Source organism: Coloeus monedula (genome assembly GCF_965178545.1).
Source record: "Coloeus monedula genome assembly, chromosome: 6".
NCBI lineage: Eukaryota > Metazoa > Chordata > Aves > Passeriformes > Corvidae > Coloeus > Coloeus monedula.
In genome coordinates this window covers 36,676,569-36,700,156 of record NC_138786.1, presented here as the reverse complement: position 1 = coordinate 36,700,156, position 23,588 = coordinate 36,676,569, and positions in this window count along the sequence as shown.

Genomic DNA, 23,588 nt, shown 5'->3' with positions numbered 1-23,588 from the left:
GAAAGCAGACTGACTCATAGAACTGCTACTCAGTTGTGCATATTTCTTAATACAAACAGACCATTTCCCGAGGATGCAAAAAACTTCTTGCAAAAGAAAAAAAAAAAGCATTCTTTGTACTGCTTTAATAGAGAGAAAATCAGGTAATTTAAAAAGACAAAGTATACAATGATAAACAAAATGCTGTTCTGCTAGACAAATGATAAATTGCTTATCTGCTTCTTTGTGAGAACAGTTGCGATACAAAGACAGTCTCACCAAATTAATCCAATATTTTGATGATAGAAAGTATTCAATATTTTGCTTGTATATTATAATAACTGAATGGAAACTTATCTGTTTTGGAAGCGGAAAGAGATCTCCACTTCCAAAGTGTCTGAGGTGTACATGAACATCCACCTATCTATTTCCAATGCCTTTGTGCATGCAAGTCAAACCAGCTCTGTGTACATGCACAATGATCCATCATATCCATTATATCACATGAGTAAGTATATTTTCACGTTTGGGGTCTTTTTCACACCTAAACGTTCTCTTTCAAGTATTACCAACCTTTCTTGATAATTAAAGGCAAAAAAAAAAAAAAAAAATTAACGTATAATTCTTAAGGCAATTATTTAAAGAGAAAGTTCAGATAAGAAAGTTGATAAGATCATTTTTCCAACAAAAATAGCTCTATTCTATAGAAAAATAGCTTGAATTTCACAGGCACTAAAACATTTTTCCATTAAGAATTCTTCCACAGCCACTCAATTTCTCAGGGGAATTTTTGCAAATTCTTTTTAGAATGTTTTAATGATTTTATTTGAATAGTTTCATACTTAACTCCAACCATCAGTTCAAATTGGTTCTGCAATTTTTCAGGCCAGAAATTCACTATTATGTACATCACCCATTATGTTTTTCATAGTGATGACAACTATACTGATCATTGGATGTAGTGCTCAGCAGTTATCATAGTTCCATCAGATATTATCTTCTCTCTGTAAATCTAAGCAGGTTTGGAATAGATAAGCAGAGCAAGAGACTAGACAGATGCCTACTGCTAGCTTACCCATAGTAGTTCAAAGAGTGGTATCAATTTTTCCAGTTGGCACTCTACTCTCCACACCAAGAACCACATCTATAGAAAATGTTTCAGAAGCACAAAAAATGTAGACCCTGAAAGTGACATTATAATTGATTGATTTTATCTATTCTTTGTTGACCACAAGATTTCCAGCTCCCAGTATTATCGTCAAAAACCAGAGTTGTTCTTTGTCAATGAATGCTTAACAATGAGAAATACAGAAAGTAGAAACCAAAACCAAATATATGGGCTTTTGTAACTTGTGTTATTTTAATTTAAACCTCTTGATTTATATAAGTACAGAAAAGAAGACTTATGTTATCAGAGAAATGCTATGTTATCTTTTCCCACCAGCATTTATCAAGTATTTAGAAAAATGCTACACAAAGTCTTCAGAGGAGTATTTATAAACAGGGGGAGAACAAATGAATTTAAATTAAGACTAATTAATTAAGACACAAATTAGGCACTCTCTAAAGAAGACTCAGAATCACAGCTTTGGACCTAGGTGCATTTGTTCTCCTTTTTTTCTTTTTTTTCCTTTTAATCTGTTCTACAACTTCTACAGTTTAAAAAATATTTTCCTGTGATAAACATAACTCTTAATGACTACAGTGTCCTTAGGGAATATTACATGGGAAACTTTCTTTTTCCTTTATAGAAATATTATATTTAGAGCAAGCACAAATGATAAGTTAGATGAACTTTCTAGAATGCACACATTAGAATACAGTACACGGAAGGATCTGTGTTGTATATTTCCACAATAATATCCACTATTCCATGGAATAAAATGATTGCACCGAGTTTCCAAGGCTTAAACATGCTGAAGGGAACAGGGATTTTAAATAATGTTATAACAAGTGCAGATATATTGAACTTATTTACCAGATTTTGAATGTGATAACTAGCATAAGCAATGCAAAAGAATAATCCCATTTTTATAGGACTCTCATTCTACTGTTCAGTGCAGTATGTCAGTACAACAAAAAAGGTATTTGAATAACCAAATGCAAGCCTACAACTTGCATTAAATCCTTCTTAGACGATGATCTGAAAGACTAGGGTATTCATTAAATGCAATGTACTTCAACCACATTATAGAAAACCTTTGGAGGACCAGAGAGATCTGTGCACAGTTATAGTGGGTTTTTTGTAGCTGGAAACTGAGGTGTAATGAGTGTCCTTTCTCTACTCCTAACAGCAGAACATAATTTCTTACAACAAAAATAAACATAAATCTGGGGTTTTTAGAAGTGTGACGGCTGAAAGGGAAAAAATGGAGATTTTGTAATGGTAGAAGTTACGAAATAGACATCAGCAGAAAAATGCTGCAATTAGGGTTTTCTTCTCACTATTTATAGATACTCAAAAATGCCCCAAATCTTTAAATACCTTTGAAATGGGTAAAGGAGAGTAACTTATCAATGCATACAAATAAATTAAGGGTAGGTATCAAGAAGTCCAGACCAGACTCTTTTCAGTGGTGCCCAATGATGGAGAAAAGGCAGCAAGCACAAACTGAAGTATGGGAATCTGAATATGAGGAAAAATTTCTTTACTTTGCAGCTGACAAAACACTGGAACAGACTGTCCAGGGAGGTTGGGTGATCTCCTCTGGAGATATTCAAAACCAGCCTAGATATGGTCCTGTGCCAACCTACTGTAGCTGAACCTAGCTTTTTTGGACTAACTTATCTTCAGAAGTCCTCCCAATACCAGTCATTCTCTGATTATGTGTTTCTCTGAAAAAAGTTCCTTTTGAATTTAAAAGATTACTCTGGTATGTGACAGCAAGCTTCTGATGGCAAAGGAAAGCTCCACAGTGGTTTTCATCTTTCATTCTTGTACCTTACATGAAACGTTTAAAATACAGTAGCGCATATAAAATATCATATCTTCCAAGAATATATCGTCAATTAATCACTCCAAAAATATATATATACTGAAACAAGAGATAGACACAGTGCTGTGCTACAGGTTTTTTTTCCTTGAAATGCAGATTATTAATCCAAGCTTTACTTTAAATTAGACCTAAAGTAGTTCTATTTTAAGGATTTTAGATTAACTTCAAAACATTATGGATAATTACAATTTTATCCAATGCAGGCATAATTTATTCTTAAAATGAAATATTAAAATAGGCATAAACCTGAAAAATTTCATCTGAAATCTCAGGTTAAATTCGCATTTGTGTTATGGCCACACAAGAATTATTACCGAATATAATGAAGGCTAGAATCATAACTGGAATGCAGGTTGGTTAGTGATGATTTGCCTACGTATATTTTAAATGTTTCAAGTTTAATTAGAATCTAATTAGTAACTGTATTACTACAAACTTTTGCTTTATAACTTGGAATCAATGATGAATATTAACTATTGAACATTCATTATTGAATTAATTATCCATCTATAATATTTGCAATTCCCTTTTGACAAAACACACTAAGATAAAGCATTTATTTTGGACACACTACAGTGACACTAGTCAAAACATTTTTGAGGGATGTTTTGTTTGTTTTGTTTAGGTTTTTAAACAATGGATGTGATTATGACAATCTGACAACGTTGAGAATAAAACTATCCTTTAGTTCAAGTTCTCATAAGCTATCTCTAGCCAAAGGACAATTTTTTTTTTTTTAACTTCTGCTAAAATATTTCTGAACCCATATTTTTGCAGTCATCTTACAACTAACATATGGGTTAAACTTATTTTAAGTGATCGTTCTAACATTGCACCTTAATGTTTTACCTGCTTTAGCATGGGTTCATGTTGGATTCACTAAATATTGCTGTAGTCTGACTAAGACAATGATGAACAAAGAGCCTGTTAGCAATTCAGAGGGCATGTCCTTTTATCTCTTTATCAATATCATCTTCTGTCTTCTGACCTAACAACAAGAAAACCTAGAGTTTCTCTGAGAAAAAGCAAGTTTTAAGTAGTTACTGGTTGAACTGTATTATATATCAGGAAAGAGTTGCTGTTTACTGAGCCTCCCCATGTAATTCAGGGAGAAAAAATGACAGGTAAATGCCCCACAGGACTTATATCTCAAGTCAGTCTTTTCTTACCAGACAATTTTAAGACTGAGACAGTCTATTCTCACAGGAAATATGACCTTTAAAATTACTTGTTTTCCTTTTAAAAATACTTGTTTTCTGATCACTCTTTATGATAATAAAAAAATTATGATAACCCTTAGTAAATCCTCTTTTTTTTTCAGATAGAGACATTATTTTTAAGTTCTTCTTCAAAACATATCTGCTTGGGGGAAGTTTAGACCCAAACTCTTAAACTCAGTGGCAGTGTTAATACATTCTACAGATTTTTTGCGTAGATCTTACTTTATTTTATATGCTCATGATCCTAGTTGCTGCTGAACATGAATATCCTCTACCTGACAAGAAAATTATGTACAAAAATTCCCTAAACTACAATGTCAATTCCATAAAAATAATTTTAAATCCAAATCTGCAGCTCTAGAGGTAAAGTTGTTTGAAACACACAGAGAATAAAAGCATTCTTAATTCTTAAAATGACAATTTTTACCTAAACCGTATCAAATTTGTGACAAGATGCAAACTGCTCTTCTTTTTTTTGTCAGCTCACTACTTAAAAAAGCATATAAGTATCAATAAAAAGGCTTTTAAAAAGAATCTAAGGCTAACCATAGCATTATTTTGTTTTTCAAACATTTAAAAACCCACATAAATCAAAGACATAATACCTAGTTAATTCATAACTTCCCACAGAACTTCTAAAAGTATTTTAATATTGTTTCACTGCCGCAGTATTTGCAGTCATAAACACGTCTTGATACTGACATAATAGCACATCTTGGATATCTGCATCTACTTCTGTGGCCCCCAGCCTAAGAAAGACATGGACCTGATGGAGAAAGTCAAGAGGAGGGTCCCAAAGATGATCACAGGGCTGGATCTTCCAGAGAAGGGACCAGATAGACCTTACAGCAGCTATCCAGTACTTAAAGCTGGAGAGGGACGTTTTACAAGAGCTTGTAGTGATAGGACGTGAGGGAATGGCTTTAAACTGAAAAAGGTAGGTTTCCCAGAGAAGCTGAGGATGCCCCATCCCTGGGAGGGTTCAAGGTCAGGTTGCCTGGGGCTCTGAGCAACCTGGTCTAGTGGAAGATGTCCCTGCCCATGGCAGGTGTTTGGAACTACATCTCTAAGTTCCAACCCAAACCAGTCTATGATTCTATCATATAAAGCAATATCAAATCAGAAACATCCTTCATATACAATACCAGATACATGCCAAATAACCTGTGTATGTAGTTAATACACAACCCTGTATTCCTACTGTGTCCAGCTGTTTTTATTCAGTTGTTATTTACCAAACTTGACAAAGAAAGAGAATACAATGTTCATTTCTAATAGCAAGCTGGGGAGAGTTGGAACAATTCTGCAGGTCAAATGTAGAATTCAAAGGGATCATGATAAACTGGAAGAGTAGTGAGAAATCAAATAAATGTAACAATTTATATATCACCGTTGTCCCTATTTGAGGAAGAAAAACAACTAATACAAAAATGGAAAAAATACAAAAATGGAAAACTATTGACTAATATTGCAACAAGGTACTTTGAAAATAACAGAAAGAATTTGTCACTGAAAATAAAAATGCAAGATAAAGTGCAAAGGTATTATAAAGGTATCTAAGCAAATCTGTCATGTCAGTTTATGTTTTCTTTCCAAGAAACATTCACAGCATGATGTCATAGGAAACCAGGGTCACTGACCACATTGATAAATGTGTCTTTAGGTAAGTTTTACTTTCACATCAATGGGATCAATAATCAGGCCACTTACAGATCACACAAAATGGTCTTTTATGGGTAACTTCTTAAGGCCTTGTAGGTAAAGTGATACAGTCTGAATATTTCCAAAAGGTTATAAACCACTATTATTTTGATGCAAAACCAGCAAAATATGTTAATAGGTAGATATAAATGGAATAAATTTAGTTGAATTTTGAACAAAACTTTTAAATACAGAAAATGGAAAACTACATTCGGTATCCACTGCAATTTCTGTGTACTCCTCTGCCAACCACTGCCCTTTTTTATCAGTTTATCACATTTTTTTATTAGCTGAAAGATAAAACTACATTTTCCCATCCAGTCTGCCTAATCAAATTTGTATAATTAGGCACTAAAGGTGAAAAATAATAAATCTAAATTACTCATACAAGCTTTATTTTATGTATGTCAAAGTCATTTAATGACACAACATGAAGATAAAGTAATATATGAAACTTGTTATGTCACGTGAAGCACATAGGTGTGATATTTATCTCCATGACTCTTGCACTCTGCTCTATCCTTTTTCATCTGCTCTGTTAGCAGACAGTGTCAAGAAACTGGCAGGACTGTATAGCTTTATGAAGTAGAGGGACAGGATGCTGTGACACATGACCAGCAAGTAATATTGCTGAGACTGTTTTCAGTGCTAAGGCACCTTAGAAAGACAGGCTTACACCATCAGATTTAATCTAAATGAACACTATATCCTGATTCCATACATTTGGAAAATACCACCCCTTACACTTTACTGTGTTTCAAACAATAAAGATTTTAAAATGGTGTGTTGCATTTGATACAGAGGGGGAGGTACAGTACAGTTAAAGAGTTGATTTGAAGAAGAGATTGAGTAGAAGTTGGAGCAATCATCATCTGAAATCATCTATATGAAGTAGATGGGCATGATTTTGGTCCATTTACTTGGAAAGATAAAACCTCAAAGAGCTAAAATAAGGTTATCTGTGATTGAATTTTTAAAAATCCACATGGTGAGTGCTATCTCACAAGATAAATTTTAATGTCATGTACAAATCAGCCAAAAAATTGGAAGGGGCAGGAAGATGAATGCATACAAAAGCTCAAATTATCATTGCCTAATATAATGCTTAGGAACTCAGACTATCTATCCCTGCTTGTTAAATGCTGTAATTGTTGTTTACTCATTTTGTTGCTTAGCTTGTTTGTTTTTATTGATTTTGTTGTTGAGTATTTTGTTGCATTTTACGCCTATTGTGGTTTGAGTTTATTGTGCATTTTTATGCACATATGTTTATAAGAAGTGAATTTGTATAACCATGGGGGTTTTTCTATTTTGCTTTTTTTTTTTTCTTAACAACTTTACATCTGAAATCTACCATGCTGCCCAAAGGACCTCGGCAGCACACTTGGCTAGGTGACAAAACTGTACTTCTGATGAACATACTTCACTGCATCTAGATAATCTACCAATGTAGAAAGATTATGAAAACATAAGTTAGAACAGGCTCTAGGAACATTAACATTAATGTATGTGGATAGTAAGCATTTCACATAGACTCAGGAAAGCACCAAGAATAATTCAGATACGATCAATAGAATCTGACCCTCTTAAATCCTGTTCCTGAAAAGTTCTCAGTGATGACAAATCTCTGCATTCATGCTGAGTCTGGCAGACTGTATGTATTTGAAACACAAAGAATCTGGCAATTTAGCCTAAGCTTTTTTTTGTCTATCATGTAAAACTATACCAAACTCTTCTTTGCTGTTTTACTGCAAGCATCAACTCTCTTCTTAGTAGGAGTCCTATATGGATTTTTTAAAAGAACACAAAGGGTTAATTTCTTTTTTCTCTATGCACTTTCCAAAATATTAACTTGAACATGTCTATGAAGACACTGCCTTGAAGATAGATAACATATTTCAAAGTCCTTTGGAAACATGCTGTAATGGACATTTTAAAAATAATTGAGAATCATATTGCCAACATAAAACCAGACAAATATAGATTCTTTGGCAGATCTACATGCATATATCTGCTGAGAGCTATTTGAAAAGTGAAAGTATTATCTTAAAGCCAATCGTCAATCTACACACAGCCAACAAGCCTGTATCTACAGAGAATTAAGCATTAACCAGGACTATTTTTTCACAAAACACTCACTTCTTGTCTTGTGGTCTCAAGGTATTACAGTAGAAATATTAACAAAATTGGAACAATACTGAATTCCATATTGATCTTGGATAGGGAGAAAATGGAACAACAGGGATAGCTTTAAAAAATTAACATTACTGAATTAGAAAAAACCTGTGTATTTATCACATTCTCACAGAAAAATAAATTTTTTTTAGCTCTTGATCTCTCTCAATGCTTTCCTTGATGCTAAAAGTCATGGAAAGGTTTGTCAATGACTGTGAAAATGTGACCCACTGTTCTTACACCTAAGAAAATATTTTGGCCTGAGAAATCAGAAGGCTATACAATTTAATAGTACATATTAGACAGGACTGAGAAGTTTCCTTTTCCAAGCACATGTTTGAGAAAAGTATAATATTTTTTTCTTACCAATACTGTGGATAAATACAATTTTTTTAAGTTTTAGAATGTAATTTAATTTAGGGTTTCCCTCAGGAAAACTATTTTCCAGCGACCTGTTAAGGGGTGGTGTTTGCAGAACTGTAGTAGCTTGGCACTAAGAATTTAGCTGCAGTCATCACTGGCTCTTTCCCTCTCCCTTTCCCCAGGGAGTTCATGGTTCAAACCATGAACTCACCTTTTCAGTGAAATGTATCCTTTACAATGAGAAGGGAGTTTTATCACAGGCTCTTACCTACATTTTTGTGTAGGTGTGTTAACACTGGGTTAATGAAACATGCTTCTGCTAAAACCTGGATGAAGTTCATTAACATTTATTAAAAGCCATGCACGAAGAGAAGAGTGTGTACTGTGTACTGAATTCACTGTTGGCATCCTTAGTTACAATATGGCAAAACCAAAGGTACTTTTTAATACAGTGACAACAAATCCAGTCCCTGTGATTTAATGTTTTGTTTTGTAGGCTGTGTGACCATTCTTAAAAAGGTGTACTCTCATTTAAATTTATGCACTAAATACCTGCTATCAGCTATGCTGTATTTTAAAGTTTTATATTCTTTGTAAGTTGATTTCAATACTAAAATCTGTTACAAATTACTTCTACTTGATTAAATTTTCTTCTGCAGCCTGTCTGTCTCTCCCTGACGTGTCTGACTCAGTAACTGGGAAAGAAGTGTCTTCTATCAATCAATGACAGAAAGTGCTGAATCTGAAAATGCTGACTGAGCACCATGGAGGGCAGTCAGGTTTCTGATAGCAGTCAAGGGAAGTTAAAAAATTTCAATATGAGTGTTAAATGCCTTTTAAAAAGACATTCAAAGATTAATCAGGAAGAAAAAATCGTGCTCAAACAAAAGTGCTCAAATAAAATCATCGATCTGAGATTGGCATTTACAGAACAAAATAAAAGAATTCTATTACCCCAGCTGAACTTTCTTCAATGACAATGACAATGACTAAAATAACAGGGATATGTTTCTCGATTGTCTTCTCAATATTGTACATCAAACAGGATTTTAAACAAACAAGAGTGAGTAAGTAAATATATTACAACCATTTAAGAGTTCATTCATGGATGAATGTTTATAGCAGCATGTAACTTCAGTATTGACTCTCTGATATTATAACTAATTTCCATGAATAACAGCAATGCTATCCATTGCTATGAAACAGTGAATAGCATTCACTTTCATTGTCTATTGATTAATTAGTTTATATGTAAAATATGTGCAGAATTTAATTTGTAATAAATATATACATATGTATAGTAACAGGTTTAATTAGCTGTGGACCTGTACATCCTGTCATGAAAGTATAAAATTATCATTTTAAGAAACAACTATAATTGGCCTGTTTAGGAGGGGCAAATCCTTTCTGTTCAACCTCATTATTTTCCAGGTCATTAATGAAGTTTTCATTCTTCGTATGCAGAAATTAACTATGCAAAATAGCAACTGATGTTGGGAATTGCACATCTGAATATTGAACTAAGTTTTTATTTTGCAATAGTATTTTCTTTATTTTGAGGTCCTTGTTTTCAAGCCATATTTCTGAAAATACTGGCTTTATAAAATGTAGGGAGCTCCCCCGTCAAAGGATTTGGCAAGACCAAAATTGCACAGGTAGTGCCAACAGAAAAGAGCCATGTAGAAGAATAGGAACTGATTTTCTGTAAAGCCAATTGATTTGATAATTGTAGACCATATTGGCAGACAAATTCAAGATGTCATTTAGCAGTGCTTTTTCAAGGTTAATGAATATGCTTGTCTCTGGCTAGTAAGAACAGCATCACTATGGATCACAATTATCTTCTTACAATCATCTGTTGTTTACATTGCACAGAGCAATGTGCCATTTCATAGATACTAAACTACCTATTTTATGTTCTGCCCTGTACAAGGGAACTTTTGCATGCACATGGCAAATGGGCTTCACTGAGTTCCTAACATGAAAATTCAAAGTTTTTAAACAAAAATTCTACTTAGGAGGGGAAAGGACCATGGGCCAAAAGCTGGTTAAGAGCTCTGAAGCTGAACTTCCAGAGAAGGCATTGTTTTCCCTTGGTTAGTGTCCCATTCAGGATGCTTCCAGTCTTTTGTACCAGGACTGTGTAGTTGCAATAAATCGTTTTGCATTGGTGATAGTTAAATTCTGTGACTTTTAATCACCAGCTTAAACTTTCAATGTTAATTTTTTAATGAGTTAGTTATATTCCATCTACACACTGTTCTGATGGAGTAGTCACTATGAAGTGGCAGAGAGACTTTCAAAACCTGGGAAGCATTCTTTAATCATATGTGTACAAGTAACCAGTTGTCATCTTTCCAGTAAAAAAAACCCCAAAACCAACCATATTCCTTGAACAAGAATATTCATCAGCTTGTTACACTTTTTTAGCATATTTGCTCCTAATTTTCTAAGAAATTCATTCATGCTCACAGGAATCACACTTAGAAAAACAGCTTGTTGGAATTAGAGAGAATTTCACTCAGGCTTTCTGCTGAATAGTTTCTAGCATTTTATTTCATAATCACAGGTGTTCATACCAATAAAATTAAGATAATAAAAGAATGGTCTTGCAGACTAGATCTTGCATTCAAATAAACACTACTGGTATCTTTCAAAGTCGTTTTTCATTACTTATCACAACATATATTCATTATTGCACTGTTTTGAGACATTAGAGATCCATAATATTAAATTGATCAAGATCAAACTCTCAAATTAATAAGAGTTATAAGATATGACAAAATAAGGAACATTGCTCTCTGTCCATGACCAGAAAATAAGCTAAATTGTATTCTAAAGGAAACATAGACATTAATGTATTTTTCCTGTTATTACCAAAGCCTTTACTGGCTAAGTTTCAAAAAACAACAATAATAACATACTCTCATAACATGTGTAATTCACACATAGTAAAAATATAGTAATTCACACTGGCTGGAAGTTCCATCACATATTTCTGTATTTTATGATTTTATGCAGTACAGTAGTGAACAAATACAATCAAAAACAAAGTAATGTATCTTAAAATGTATTTCTTTGCTTCTTCTTTGAGAAGCATAATTTTGTTGTGATACTACTTCATAGTATGCTTGTAAATGCTCAACAGTGCATTTGGTAAAACTAGTATAGTCTAAGTAATGCACAATTTCATTAAAATACAGTTACAATATCTTAATCTAAAATGTGGAAGTATTTATAAGTGTACAGAAGTATACAGACTAGTAAGTAATGAATGTTGAAAAATTTACTTCAGAAAAATAGCAAGATATATATCACTCATGAAAATAATATCAAAACTCACTTATTTTTCACCTTCCAGTGGGAAGAACTTATTCATTCACTTTTAAGAGTGGAGTTTAATCTGTGTGTTCTCTACACTATTCTCAGTCTTCCCAACAGAAATGCTGTTAATGTAGCTCCTCTTTGCCACTGTGAAACCCTTTGCAAAATGAGCATAAATACCTGAGGATACCTGCACCTGTCAGCACCAAAACCAGAAGAATGGCTAAAAAGTACTAATATATACTTGTTGAACAGTAAAAATTAAATATATTTTTCATATAAAAGCTTTTCTGATACTTGAAGAACAGTAGTCTACTAAAGTTTACTCAGGCAAGGGTTGAAATGTGACTCTTCCCCTTCTCCCAAAATGTATTATTTTCAAGTGGACAATGATAGAAAACAAAATGGCAGAAAACAAAATATTTGAAAGTCTAAATGTTTTCAACTTCCCCCCCTGTCAAATAATGCATTGTCACTGTTATCCAAAGTACAGAATCTTCCCACTGCAGTGATAAGAGATTTTAAGATGAAAGGAGAAATTAGCCTTTTAAAATATTTCCTTTTCTTTTATATTTGTAAAGTGATAGAAACTATTTCTTTGAAAAGTTAGGTCAGTATAACTTAGTGATTAACTTTATTTTTCTATTTCTCCATCTTTCCTGGGAAGCAACAAACTATAGTTGCACCCATCTAAAAAAATATCATTGTAGAATTTTCTAGCGTACAACTCAAACCAGTGGCCAAGTATCATGGGCAATTGGATTACTCATTCAGTTAGTCTTATCAATGCAAATGTAACAACGTAAAAAATAGGACAGAAAACAATTTTAATTTGAATGCATTTTTTGGCTAGTGACACAGAATATTTCATATTTACATACCAGTATAGTCTTGTGGAAGAGTGAGAATTGCAGTGTAATGATCCAGAGGCAAAAGGGGGAATATGCATGTGGTGATGTAAAACTGAAAGAATATAGTACTTGGGTATTGACAATAAAAGTGCTTGGCTGAAAAAGCAGCCACGATGCTTAATGAAACATAAATTAACAATATCACTATATCTGGCTGAAATATTGTTCAAATTTAGGTGAGAGCACTTGGGTTCCAGTACTAGAGTCTGACATAACTTTTTCTCAGTACCTACAGACATTAGGCAGTTCACGTTGAACTGAAGTCCAGATGTTGTTCTGAAACTTGATGCCAGAAATAGGTTTTGCTTTAGTTCAGAAACCATTTCAATGATTTGTTCAAAGCTCAAATATCAAAAAAAAAAAAGCATTTCTTGGTTTGCTGCTTGAACTGTTTTGTCAAAGTACGTAGCTATTAAGTCTAGCATCATGCCATTTGAAGATTGTGACTGTGAAAAAACAGCTATTTACATAAATGTATTCAGCCATTTTTATGCAGTTTCATTTTTAACTGCATTGATTGCTATCAGCTCTGCTAGATTGCTTTCTTCTAGTCCAATTAAGTTCAAAAAAATCACTGACTAGACTTTCTCAAAGGAACAAAATTATTGATCATCATATTTCAATACTGGCTCACCACATCCACTGTAAGAAGTAACTGAAATCTTAACATGTACTTTACTCTTGAAAGTACTAAATGTGATAAGAAAAATATCATTACCTACAGCTATCACATGACTGGTGCAAACTGTGCATCTGATCCAATTCCCAATAATGTCAATGGCAATGTTTCCATTGATGTCACTGGCACAAGGTCAGTTCCTGCAGGGGAAAGCTGTGTCCTTCTGTAATCGGTTGAAAACAAAATGAAGTCAGAATATTACACTCTCCTCTCAGGTAGTGGTGACTAAAGGAATTTTCTTAAAATATTTCACAATAGTTTCATGGTTTGGTTTTTTTACAGTATAATATCCTCCTTCTGTCAGTGCCTACTCTTGAGAAAAGGTAAACTTTAAAAGTGAAGAACTGCAATTACTTGTCATTATGGCAACCAGGCAAGTCTGGTTAGTCACTGTTCTGCACCTAAATGCCTAATGTGTGTTTTAGGCCAGAAAGAAATGGGGGAGAGAATACTGATACTGGAAAGCATGAGAAAACTTAAGTCAGTGCACAGACCTTACTTAATGAGGAGTTAGGATGGAACACAAACATTTATATTTTTAAATTATAAAAGTTCTGAACACAGTCTTTCAAGGAGGAATGTGCTGACTTAAGGAATATGTTACATTCTTTAACATTTAGCTCTTCGCAACAAATCCATAGTTCATCTAGACATCCTGGTCATATCTAGTCAAAGCAAAAGGGCTTCCTAAAGAGTGTATGACAAGCTTCACATCTCAAAATTAAAACACGAATATTTTTTCTAATATAATTATGAAAAAATCAAATTTCCTATTTTGAAAATAAAAAATTCTTTTGCAGTTGCAAAGGATCTCTGCAGGACCTTATTCCTGCTTTCTTCCTTTTAAAATTATGATCAGAAGGGAAGATGAACAACTAAAATAGTAGATTACTTTCAAATATTTGTTCCCATAGGCATATTTTTTTCCCCAGAAAAATAAAAACAATATGCCATTTATTTTTTTAAAAAAAATTCAAGGATTGAGGGAAATACTTTTTTTTAATCATGTGGGTTTTTTATTTTGGTTTGAAGGAGCAAGAAAGCAGTCAAATGAGGAAGAAAGAGCAAAACACCCAAAATAAGGAAATGCATAGATGTAGTTCTCTGGATCTCAATTGCCCCTCAGTTTTGCCTTCTGGCAATCTGGTTTGTAGAGTCATATTATTGTTGATCATACCTTATTTAAGCCCACGTTTCCATAAACTACGTAAGTATTGCTTTCACTGAGAATCATTACATCCCATACAGACCTTACATTCACTTCTTGTTGGCTTACTGCTTTTTCAGAGATTGCAGCAAGGTCTCTGTCTCTCACAAAAACTCCAGACGTGAATTAATTCCAACAAACATTCGTTCAGGAAAAAGTCTGTTCTATTGAAACATAAAAGCATAGTGCATTTTAGTTGCTCTTATTGTGCAGGTCTGATTAGTAAAGCCATTTTGCCAGCACCTGTCATTCTTGCAAAATTTCAGACCCACTTGTAAGAGTGATGATATATTATATGCTCTTCTATCAAACAGTTGTCCAGCAAGTCAATCAAATATGCAGCAAGTCAATGAGAAGAGCTTCATTTTCAATCATCTACTGCATTTTCACTGTTTGGACAAACAGTAAGACATTTCTAGTCATGCAATATTCAGCCACATTATCAAATCCATTCTTTTTTCCAACAGTGAAGAAAATATCCTTAAAGGTGAAATCTGCAGCAGCAGTAAATTTGACACCATTTTTGAGTAATGCACTAAACAGCACACTGATCAAAGGTGACAGGGAAACCATCTTATTATTTTATTTTGCAAACCCCTTTCTCCCCACTCACAAGAGGCAGCTCGAAGAACCAGTTTGTAACAATGTTCTCAGTTGTTTAAGTAGACCTTCAATAATCTTTCATGGTTATTTCACTTACATGATGTGCATGTGAAAATGACATGTAAATGTCTCCCAGCTGTCTTCCTAAGCTTAGACTAAACTGGGGGACAGCAGAAGAGAGAAAGGAGTCGGTTCATACCTGGCAACCTCTTACCTGTTAGTGCATGGCTTCACTATAGGGTACAGGTACTATGTTGTTTGTTTGTAAGTGAAATGTATAAGTGAACCTTTCTGTTCAGGAGGAACAATCAGAAGACCAACAATAACTTACAAGAAGTTATTCTACTGAGGGGCATTAAAATAAATTATATAAGTTACAGTAACATGTAAGAGTCATGTCCTTATTGAATGCCCTCTAGTAGGAAAAACACTAGCCTCAAAATCCTTGATAAGATGATGCATGGTTTTTAGGCAATCCTGAGTCCCAAGATTTAAGATCAAATGCCAGTCCAAACAAGTGCAATGCTCCAGACAGACAAATGCATCAACTGGGCACAATTGAAAGAAGGAATACACACTGAGAAAAGATTCAGGAACTAAAGCAGGAGTCACCCCCAAGGCATGAAAGCAAACTCCAAGGCATCAGGATTAACCTGCAGTAGATCTTCCAAGCAGCAGTCAATCATTGCACCTTAACTAGTGGTTGCTCTGCTGTCATGTGGAACTGAAAATATCCAAAGGTTTCATGCAAATGAAAAATAAAGTGGCTGTAAATAGATAGATGGCTTAACAGAGTAGTAACTCTACAGTGCTGCTCATCAGAAGTATTTTTAATATTTTGCTATGCAGTATAACAAATAAATGGGGCATGGGCAATGAAACTTCAAAGGAGGAAAGAGGGTTTTGTAAATGTAGTGAAAAAACATGAGAAAAACATGCATGTTCAAAAAGTTAAGTTAACAAGACATTAGAATCAAGGACTGCATCAACTGATATTGTCACATAAAATATTAATGTTGTTTAAGGGAGAATCAAATTGAGTGTGGTTACAGGCTTCAGTGACAGGCAGGACAGCAAATGTTTTCCAGTTATCAAAAAGAAGTGTGAGACAGGAGTAATTAAGGGTTCTGTGCTAGTTTCTCTAGGCTTGTGGCATTGTTAGAGGAATTGTGAAAATGACAGGAGAATTTTAATTTTGGATATAGAGCCACATCTGTAAAACAATGCAATTTTTCAGTATCAATACAGAAAGGAAACTTAATCTTAGGGGAAAAAAATGTAAACTTAGAAGTGTCATGACCCTGTCCAGACCTTTCCAAACCAATGCAAATCCAGCATGAAGTTGATTTCTGCCATCTTTGGGGTCACTGGCATCACCAGCAATAACAAATGCCAAATGACAGTCGGATATCACAAACATTTATGGAAACAATGGCTGCCTTCCTGGTCAACTTTAGAAACCCAAGACTTCTGAAATTACTTTCACACATCTCTGCAACTTAGACTGAAAGCCAGGCCATTTCTTCAAACTCATCTCAATGATTTAAACACTAAGGTTGTCTCCAAGCTGACCAAAGGACTACAACGACCTGAGAAATAAGCATTTCTCAGTTTGAAGAAGTGTTGAAGTTTTGTTGGTTTTGTGGTATGTTCCCTTCCTGGAAAAGAGAAAATGTGGCTGATAGAAATGTTGTAAGCAATAGCAGAATTTGATGAAAGCCTGTATTTCCAATGCAAAGCCATTCTCTTTTGAAAATTGACTCCAGCTGATGTATTAGCTGTTGTTTGTGTGCTATTCCTTTACTTGCTGTCAAAAATAAAAATATCCCTAACGGATTTTCCTCTGACTAAAACACTGAAGAATACTTTAAGAATGATAGAGCTCTTATTGCCACAAGCAAAAGTTGAACCACTTCAAATAGTATTCTACAAAATTTGTTTATCCTGAGGAGTATCTTGTCATCTGTGAAATGAGTACAGAAAGCTGAAGGGTAAAATATTTTTAAGTGGGAATACTCACACCAGCAACTCACTGTTATTACAAGTTATGTTCTGATTGAATCACTGGTCTATTCATACAGATCTAAGAGCCATTTAGTAGAAAACACAACTCTCAAAAAACTTTTCTGCTATTTTCAGTATATACTGCAGAAATATAGTATTACTGTCCCCTATTCTTTTTTCATAAGCTGCTATGGTAACTGAGAATTAGCTGACGTGAATACACTGTAAATTCTCTTTGTCAAATAAACAGAAGTGAGCAAGGCCTTTAATGAGATTTATACCTTTAACATTTTCAATTTCATTCTATATTTTATAGATTAATTTTGCATACTGCATCCTGAGATTGGTTTTTAGAGTTTTATATACATAGAAATATACATATAACTCTAAAAACCACCACTAATAATAATACTAATAATACTAAATAATAAAACATATACTCAACATAATACTTCTTGGAGAAAGCAAGGTTATGTCACAATTCTGAAACAGGTCTCAAGGGGCCGTGTGAGTCTTATTCTATAGTGTTTTAGTAACACTTGTTATGTTTCCCAATATCTGATCATTAGTTTCACTATGCATAATAAACACAGTCATCCATTGCCTTAGGTATTAAAGACGAGAGGGGGAGATGTTTAAGACAAGAGGAGAACTTCCCCCTGTTCCCCACAGCAAAAACCATTGGAAATTGTATAGCTGTTTCACCAGTGCACATTGCAAGATGAAAACAAGGTTTTGTTCCTCTCTCCATTCTTCAACACACTGCAATGAATGAGGTTCTGCTGCAGCAAGGAGAAAGGTGTGACTTTCAAAACAGTCTGCTTGTTGGAGAAGAGCTTAAAGAGCACCACAAAGATCAGAAGCCACTAATTGAACTCTAGCAAACCACAAGGCAGTCAAATCCTCACTGTATATGGCCTGAACAAATGCTTGGTGGTAGCCGTGGGTCCTTACAGTAATGGCAGCAAAATACAGGCTTTCATGAAAGGAAACACTTGTGTCAGTCCCACATTCACCAGAGAAGCAAATGGATGACATAGCTAGAGCAAAACTAATAATCTGAACAGCTCAGCAACTCTGTGGCACATGAACTGCCCTTGCTCTCAAATCCTTAGGAGAAGGGATCCTTGCTACCAGTAGCTTGGCAGAGGAGTGCATGAACAGTCCTGTGTAATAAAAAGCAGTCTCCCCGTACAGTATCCTCTGAAGCAGGGGAAATTATCATTTCTGGGGGACATAGATTGCTTTTTAGAATAGTTAATCCAAGTACCTGACTGAGGTCTTTCATGGCACTCTGCTTCTGGACAGTCTGGGAGACAGTCGAGAGATGGATTTAAAAGAAAAAAAGTTAAATTTGACCACAATATTCTATATGCACATTACTGCTAACATAGCCAGACTAAATAATTTTTAAAAGTTGGTGCACATCATTATTACAGTTAGAAATTTTGTATTACAGTTGCATTTACAGTCCTAAAGAGAATATTTAGTAAGTAGAACTGTACAGTGGTACATAGAAAACAGAAGGAAAAAACAGTATCAGTGTTTTGGAAAATGGTGGCTGTAAATCTGCAGTAAGTCAGGGCCAGATTTTGAGAGGGCTATTCTTTCTTGGCTAAACCTCCTCTCTTATGAGTAATATTTTGCCTTTTTCATTGAATGTGTATCTTCACCTTCCAAAAGAGAAGCTGAAAAATGTTGCCTTTCTGACTGCTGTGATGCAACATAATTAATGTACATATACATAGCAGAATGCATGGTGCTTAATTTTGTAGTTGATAATAAACTTACCTACTTCTGCCAAAGTAATTCCACTTTTTAATAGATTAAGCGACAGATTAAGGTCACACATTACTTGAACAGAAGATAATATTTATACACACTTCAAAATTCAAAGTAATTTTCTTCAAACTTGTATATTTTTAAGGAAGTTAGTGGTGAATACCTCCATACGCTTTTTTTTTCTTTTTGCCACTTCCTCAGACTTGGTACTAGTAGGCAAATTCACAACTTCTGATAATATTATTATTGTTGTTGTTGTTGTTGTTGTTGTTATGTTTTTTATTTTTTTGTTGAGAGACAAAAAATCAGGTACCAAACTCGCACTGAGAGAATGCTTCCACTCTGTTTAACCAATACAAACCAGTACAAACCTCCACATCTAGGAAGTTGTGTGTATATGAGACTACTTATATATTATGAATATATATATACTAATATAGTCAGTTTTTAGGCATTTAATTCCTCTTTTTTCTGGCTAAGACACAACTAAAACAATAGAGATATAAGTTTAATTTTTGTTCGGTTTAATTTTTTTTTTTTTCAGAAGGATGAATTAGGTGCTTAATTTAATATTTGTAATTACGAGTATGGAAGGAGAGGAGTTGTCTCAGGAACAGATTCCCAGTCGTTGTGGCTGGGTATCATTGGAGTACACAAAGTACACATCACATCACAAATATTAAAGTGCTTTGCACCAGATGGAGTATGTAAACTAAGCTGAAAGACAAAGCCTCAGCCAGGCAAAGACTTGCCTTTGAGACAAAGAGCATAGCATCAAAATTTCCTTAAATACTCTCAATTATAAAAATTATTGATAGTCTCATTTGAAGTGCCTTGCTTGGAAATTCAGGTATAAAACAGAAGAAAAGTCTTGGTAGACAGAAAAATTCAATGTATAAAAGCAACCTCTGCTTAACTTAACTTTCAGAATTTGTAAATAAATTTAGCTATTTAAACTATGTCTCATGTTGTGTTGTTTCTCCTCTTTCATAATAAAACCTGCTCCTCAAGGATATCTGTATCCAAAGTACCTATGCCGTAATGTAGACTATAATAGCCCTCTGTGTTAAGAGGAACAGGGACAGAAATAGATACTGTATGACTAAATGCTGATTGACAGTTCCTTCGCATGCTCAAGTCTTCTCAAACAAAACTGCAATGAAAAGACTTTATATCATACTACTCAAGAGATAGTAAAATGTGTAAACAACTGTAACCCTGTGGAAGAAAAAATATACTTTATTATTATCATGACACACTGAAACATTATTTTTCAAATACATTAGCCAGAGATCAAATTATTCAGAGATTAATGAGAAAGGAACTGTTCCTTCTCAATTACCCATTAAAATGCTGTTTCTAGCAAAAAAAATCACATGGAAGACTGTTACTATGTAAATACTTAAAGGAAAATATTTTCATGGCATGTGAGAAAGAAACAAGAGGAAAACAGTAGAGAGACAGTGACTGAAATGTCTGCCAGGTACATATCCAAGACAGCTTAAAAGCCCTTATGAAATGAAACCTAGCTTTTGAAGCTGTCAGAGTTTACCACCTTGATACGTTATTGTACGAGTCTGAAGAATTCCTTGACAGAAGAACTTTTATAAAGAGCAGCCGAGACACTAGGAAAAGCATAGGGCCTCTCTCACAAAATAATGGTTTATAATCACACACATGATAAAGAAATGTATCATCTTAGTGACTGACAGACTCATAAGTGCACAGGCAAGACAACTGGAGCCACCACAACCACTGGCTCTCAAAGCTGGCAAAAGACCTATCAACATTTCTGTCAGAAATAAGACCATTTACAAATTGGTGCCCCAATTCTCTTTCACCCCTGCCCTATTTGCTTCCTGTATTTCGTTGTCTTGTGTTAAAGCCTAAGAAATAAATACTAGGTAGAAACTTCTAGCCTATTAGAGAGCTTTAAATGGAGTCTGAAAAGATCTTAAAATAATTTAAATAATGAAAAAGAAAAAAAAAACCTGCTTATTTTTTTGTCCATAAGTGACAACATGCTTTTCTTGAGGAGTAAAAGGGCCAAGAACAAATAGAAAAAAACCCCAGATAGGTCATGTAACTGGGAATATTATATGGATGCTTTTTAAAAGCTCAAAAAGATCTTTACCAGCAACACTGCAAGGCAATCTTTGAGGCACATATAAATAGAAGGGGAGCCTTTAAGTGCAAAAAGAATAAAACATGCAAAACTGTTCTTAAAAGACGGTAAGAAAATAATTACATTTTCTAAGAATGTGCATGCAGGTAGATAATGACTGGAAAAATGGGTGAAAAAAAACCTTAATAAGGACCATAAAAATTAAAAAACAACAGGGTCCTGAAGACAGCTTCCTTGGTACCGAAAACTTTTGTTCTGACCAGATGCAACCACTTATGATCCTAAAGATAGATTAAGCCTGGCATATACTCCTAAGTGTGGTTACAAAAGAAAAGGAAAAAAAAAGGCAATTTCTGCAGCACTTCCATTTGATTTCACTAACATTGTGGTTGTTTCTGTATTTATGATTACACCCAAAATGTAAATGTTTCACTCATGTTGCTTGTCTTGAGAATTCAATTTTACTGTTACGCCAGTAGAAATTATGTTGCCCCCCAGGGAGATGAGAATCAGTAGATAAAGGCTTGGGTCTCTTCTCACTTAAGACTCTAAGCCATGTTTTATAACTAAATTTGTGTCAATTAGAAATAATTTACTTAATTTAGTAGGTCATGCCTTTAATACCAAGTACTTTTGAAACTGTGACAAGTGGAACACAATCTCATCCTTTCCCAATCCACCAAATTCAGTGAAATTTGAGTTTATGGAAGATATTTGTTAAGAAGCTGTACACAGAGGGCCAGGAAGTACTCTGGAGTCATAAGGGTGAAAGTGTAAACAAATATGGAGCACAAAAAAGCTAATTATCAACTACTGTCAATTATCCTTCACTATTTTCTCCTATTCTTCGTTGTTTGATTTTCCAAATGGTGTTGTCTTAATCAAAGTAGACACCTTTCAACCATGCGAGACATGCCCTCAAACCCTAGAACAGCAAATAAAGCATAACAATCTAAAAATTAACTGAAAAATCATACAAAATTCAGACTAAAACAACCTGTGCTTTCACCTATGACATTATTCAAGTTTTACCTAGGTGTACTTGAAAACAAAGTTCCTTTGTACAGTTTAATGACCTGACAATATAATCTCACCTAGCCAGTCTTGGAGCACATCATCTACTGCTTCTTAAATGATCGTGTAATAGAGCTATCACATATGCAGGTTGTATGAATACACAATTCAAACTCTCTAAGAATTGTACTTGGCATTATTTTTCAGAATTACAGCTCACCAAACAGGTCCAAACATGAGCTGCCGACCCTTAGGCTTCCAAAAGGCATGAATCATGTCATAGAAGAGTTGTCAGCTTTACAGGAAAATTACTCAGTTTGGCAAGTACATAACCTAGTGCATGCACAGTTGGTATAGTGCATCTGGAACATATATAATCCTCCCTGTATTTGCATGCACCTATTTTAGAGTATACAAATTAACACCTCAGGTATTCCTGAGTAATTAGGGCTTCAGAAACATTTTTACAGTTTACAACAGTCGCAGGACTGTTCAAAATGCATAGGTAAATAGGAATCTAATCCTGAACTCCTCAACATGTAACATTGTTTCAGCAAGATAAAAGTAACACTCATAAAGGAAATTACACTATTTTCTTTAAATTCAGTTAATAAAGTTGGCTACACAGATGTAAGATCATCCAGGTTCACTTCTACTACTTCTTACCAGAACCCCACACTCAACTAGGAAGAAGTTGCTTATTTTGAGCAACCAAATGCACCATCACTTAACAGAACTTGGCATTGAAGGAAACATGAGAATTTATTCCGCATGGAATGGGACTGAATATGCAGCACATAGGTGATAAGGCACTGCCGCCAAGTACCAAAAGTAGCCTAGGGTTTTAACTTGGGGTGAAAATATGCAAAAATCAACACAAGAAGGCCAATTATAAATGCAACAAATGCTCTTTAATTACAGTTTAATTGATAGTCAATCTGTAAGTCACCACATGTTCTATACAGAGGGGAAAGAATCTGACCAAAGTGAATATAACCATTATTCTCAAGTAGTAGGATAGCAGGTAAGTAATCTTGCAACTGATATTTCAAATTAATTCCTGTGGAAATTGCATAAAACAGGCTATTAACCCAAATATTTATTTTGTGTTTGCTGAATATCAATGCATCAAGAAGAACTTCCAACAAAGATCTAAACCCTAAAATTTCTCCATTAGTTGAAATTGGTTACATAGATCAAGCGCTTTTCAGGTACACAGGTATTTCCTCTCTTGAAGAGGCTGACCAGATCCCAACATCCATATGATACTGCTGATGCAAGTATGCCTAACAGATCATAACAATGAGGAAAATCATCCAGTGGCCCAGACCCAATTTAGCACTTTTCTTTCCAAAGCATTTTCAACTATGAGCATGGGATTGTAGCTTGTACTAGGTGACTCCTCTGGCAGATGTCTGGTCTAAGGTCAGCACAAAACCTCCTTCTTCAGTTTCATTTTTCACTCGCTGTGTGTAACAAAAGAAGAGCTAGAGTTAGCATTTTAA